Here is a 4,724-nt window from a genome sequence, read left to right as displayed (position 1 = left end):
TATATTAGCCCAGAAAATACCAAATAGGACTACGGACCCTGCTGTTGCCGTAGCCACCTCTTCAGCTGGGATTCCCCGGCAACGGCGCCAAAATTTGATACCGTCGTTTTAGTATCAAAAATAATATTTCTAAAACCAAATTACTAATAGGTAGTAATAAGGGTCGATCCGCAGGGAGGCAAGATATTTGTTTTAACGGTTCGTTTATTCGGTCACAAGTGGGGGCTTTGGTGATTGTATCTAAACTAAGAGATTGAGAAATTAAGAGAATAGCAAGGGAAGAAGGATAGCTAGGACAATCGGTTCACCGTAATTAATTAGTCCAGCAATCAAAGTATAAGGTCAAACAAATAGATCTAAGGGGTAATGAACGTCACCTTTCGGTCCCTAATTCACCCTAAAACACAAATAGCTTAGCTTTTGCCCTCACTACCACCTCCTAATGTATCGCTACGAGTCTCACCCTTTCCAACCATTCGGTCCAGGTCAAGGTTTACTACGGTCTATAGGCTAATTGCGTCGACTCAATTAAACTATAGCAATTAATTGCAGCGAAAACAACAAAAATCATATGAGCATTATCATAATAAAATCGATTGCTAATCTAATACAATCACGGATCACCTAATGTCCTAATAAGGAATTAGCAATGCATAATTAAAGAATAAAGCATAAAAGAAGGGGAAGAAAATACCAAAATGAATTAAGAATAGAATAGAGTTTCAAGATCCGGAATAAGAAAGGGTCGAAACTGGAGAAGAGCTCCAGTCCCGGCTGTGTGTCTCATGTGTTTGGCGTGCAAGCCTATTTATAACAAAATAATGACTTGCTAAACCTAAATAACAAAACAGGCCAAGCTCGTCAAAGATTGTTGCTCGATCGAGCACTTAAGGCTCTCGATCGAGTGATATTCCTTAGCATTCCTCTCGATCGAGAACAATTCCTCTCGATCGAGGACTTCTCAGCGCGTAATTCCTGCTTCGCGCACTGAACTTCAAACGGCTGCCATTTCTTCGTTACTTGTCCGAATCAAGCGATTTTTGTGGCGTTGGAAAGCTAAGTGGATAAGCTTTCATCTCCAATTCGAATCACCTGAATATCGGTTGTAGAACTCGAGATATGGCTCATTGAATTAAGCACTCGTAATTTGGAGTTCTTGTTTTGCTCGCCTAGCTTCTTTACTTCCGCGCGCATCTCAAATCAATAGTTCCCAAGCTCCAATTCAACTCATCTCCTAAATGCATGCCTAGGGACATGTTTTAGGCTTGATTTACTCCTTTCTGACTCATACTTGCAAATATGACAAGAGAACCCAAAGTAGACTATTCGGGGCATATTCGTAGCAAATTACTACTAAAATATCATAGAAATGTGTGCATAAATGGCCAATAAAGACTATGTAAAATGCACACATCAGCAAGGGAATGGTACCGAGATCTGGATCGAGCTACTAACGGGATCACTGATTGGAATTCGCTAGCCCTAGCATTCTACAAGAAATATTTCTCTGCCTCGAAGACCAATGCCATTAGAGCTCAGATCACGAGCTTCAAACAGGGTGCTGATGAAAATTTTCATGAGGCGTGGGTCCGTTTCAAGATGCTGGTGTGAACTATTCCGCACCATGGGTTCGAGCAATGGAGCCTATGCAATAAATTTTATAATGGGCTTTATGGCGATCATAGGGCTATCCTGGATGCGACAGCTAATGGCAGATTCCAGGAGAATGTTGGAGAAACTAAGGGTTGGAAAATCTTTGATGATATGGCCACCCATAAAGCTGAGCATGGAAATTTCAGGGGAAATCAAAGGAGAGCTTCTGAATCCCCTTCTGTAGCTGCATTAGAGGCTCTTACGGCGAGATTTGATAAGTACGAGTTGGGAGGAGCTTCAAAAGGAGGGATTTATCAAGTGAATGCTGTGTCAAACGGTCCTTTCGTCTGCAAGAGATGTGGAGGAGAAGGACATGTTGCAGATTTTTGTCCTAGTCCTTATGAGTCTTGTGCTGCTTTTCAACATTATCGGCAGACAAACACTTATTTTGAGTCGAATGTCCATCCAAACTTGAGGTGGAGTAGCCAAAACGTCCAAAATCCGACTCCACCCCCACAGCAGCAGCAGCAACAGCAGCAAAGTTATGTGCCCCCTCATAAGCAACAACAGTTTCAAAAGCCTCCCTATGTGCCTCAACAACAGCAATTTCAAAGTTCTGACATTTCTGAGCTGAAAAACATGGTTCAAAATCTGTCGGGTTTGCTGCAAAAGGAGTCTCAAGCTAGAGAGACTTCTACAAAAATGTTGGAGAGTCAAATGGCTCAACTGGCAAGCAAGAGTGCAACTCGAGCTCCTGGGCAACTACCATCGCAGCCGGACCAAAAGAAGGAGACCCTTAATGTTATTACTACCAGAAGTGGGTCTACACTTGAGGGTCCTACAGTTGAAAATGCTAAAGGAAAGAAAAAGGCTGCTGAAAAGGGGAAGAAACAGAAGACGTATAGCAACACTGTTGGTCGACCGACCGTCCCAAGCGGTCGACCGACCACCTCCACTGTTTCAGAAGTGGTTTCTGATGTTCCTGGCAATTCTGAGAAAATTGAACCTGGTCGACCGACCGAGGAGGGTGGTCAACCGACCACCAACGCTGCTGATTCCGAGTTGTTTCGTCCCTCTATTCCCGATAACTTGAGAGATTTTCTGTTCCGGAGTGAGAGTACTCCGAGATTCTTGAGGCAAGCTCCAATTGTGGATGGTTCCATTCCAATCCCATATCCGGAGAGGCTAATTCCGACCAAAGAACAGGTCTCTTTCGATAAATTCAAAGATGTGATTCGTAGTTTAAATGTTCAGGTACCTTTCCTTGAGTTGGTCAATCAAGTGCCCGCTTACATGAAATTCATGAAGCAGCTTTTAACTAAAAAGCGGTCACTTGAGCCTGTCCAGTCCGTGACTTTTATTGAGGAGTCTAGCTCCTATCTTACCCAGACTACCCCCCGACAATTAGCTGATCCGGGTAGTTTCTCTGTCCCATGTTCTATTGGCACCTTTCCCATAGAGAAAGCCTTATCTGATTTGGGGGCTAGCATTAGTGTCATGCCCTTAAGTTTAGCGAAGAAATTAGGCATGACCAAATTTGCCGTGACCAACATGACTGTTCAGATGGCTGATCGCTCTACGGTCCAGCCAATAGGAGTCTTAGAGTACATTCCTGTCCAAAGAGGGAAATTCTTTTTCCCTGTTGACTTTATTGTCCTAGACATGCCCGAGGACGATCATATACCTATCATTCTAGGGAGACCATTTTTGCACACTGCTGGTGCAATAATTGATGTTGGGGAGTGGACCTTATCCTTTAGGGTGGGCAAACAGTCCATTGTTTTTGCTCAAACCACTAGAAAGAAGGAACCCATGTGGGCTGTTACATGCAATGCTATTTCTGCTAAACCGTCTTATGTGGTCATTTCTGATGTTCCTACTTTATTGCCTGTACCCATTATTCCTGCTGTTGTGACACCTCTGCCCCAGATTGGGAGCAAATTGGAGGGCGATTTGTCTGTTTCATCTATTGCAGAAGTTGGTTTGTGGAAGGATGAGTTGCCCGTTACTCCAGTTGAGCCTATTGTTCAGCGCGGCGGTCTTGGATGCTTGAGTTATGGAACTGACGAGGAGCCTGAAGAGGATAAGCCGGCCAAAGTTACAGTTTCTGACTTGGAGCTTGAGGAGTCAGATGACAAGTGGGAGGATGCGTCAGATGTAGATCCGTCGGACGATGTTGTGGATTGGAGTGCTGAGATGATAACCAACGTGGAGGGTACTTCATGTAGCCAGAAGCCATGGTCGGAGATTTTCCGCATTTTTCGCGGATAAACATTTTATTGCTTGAGTTTTTAAGACAATTTATCGCATTTAAGACGTTTTACTGTTGTTGGTTTGCGCGAGACTTCACTTTGTTTGGTTTGCTTTAGGATTTTTAAGACTATAACTGTTTTTATTGGGTTTGCGCGAATTTTAGGCACTAGAATAGGTTACCCTCGGATTAGGGCTTGGTCGACCGATTGGCTTATCTAGTCGGTCGACTGAGTCGGTTGGTCGGTCGAATGGGGTAGCAGGTCGATCGACCATCTTCGTGTCTGATTTGCATCGTTTGACTCGTTAAGTGCAATATCTATCAATGAGACCTAGCGGAGACTTGTTAGATGCTTAGTTTTGACCAACCCGTAGATCGAAAGATAGGGAAGGAGTTAAATTAATGAATTAAGAAGGCAAAATTGGTAGACTGAAAGGTAAGTGTGTGGACAACGCCCACAGGAACTGCGTCCGCGGGATCCACACTAGGCATAATCGACTCGAGGTTCTTTCGAATCGAATTAAGACAAATTAGAGTCGCCACCAAGTTTTATGGGAACTTGGAACCGTTTAAGTCAACTTTACACCTTTCATCGAAAAGCATAAAGCCAATCGACTACGAGTGATTAAAGATAAAGACTTGTACCCTATATCACTCGATTTTAATGAATCTCGTAATCCAATGGTATTTAGACGGATCCACAAACCATAGATTTTGAGTAAGGGGTGAGGGTACGTGTTAGGAAGCCCATCAGGACACCTAACCCCGCCGGTCAATAACGGCCTCTACTAAGTCAAGTATTGGATTTCAAACAAGGTCGTAGCTACTGCGATATATGATATGCGAACATCGTTTTAAAACCCTATCATGTGACAACAAT

The 4,724-nt window shown here is 43.5% G+C and overlaps 1 non-coding gene across 1 annotated transcript; it reads right to left on the bottom strand.

The window, feature by feature from the left end:
• Positions 1-1,524: 1,524 nt before the first annotated feature.
• LOC141636556 (small nucleolar RNA R71) lies at positions 1,525-1,631 on the bottom strand. Its single transcript, XR_012541162.1, has one exon. It is a non-coding gene; the product is annotated as a small nucleolar RNA R71 (small nucleolar RNA).
• Positions 1,632-4,724: the final 3,093 nt, after the last annotated feature.

Source organism: Silene latifolia, chromosome Y (assembly GCF_048544455.1).
Source record: "Silene latifolia isolate original U9 population chromosome Y, ASM4854445v1, whole genome shotgun sequence".
NCBI lineage: Eukaryota > Viridiplantae > Streptophyta > Magnoliopsida > Caryophyllales > Caryophyllaceae > Silene > Silene latifolia.
The sequence above is the reverse complement of the archived record's forward strand: the minus strand, read 5'-3'. Positions and strand labels throughout refer to the sequence as shown.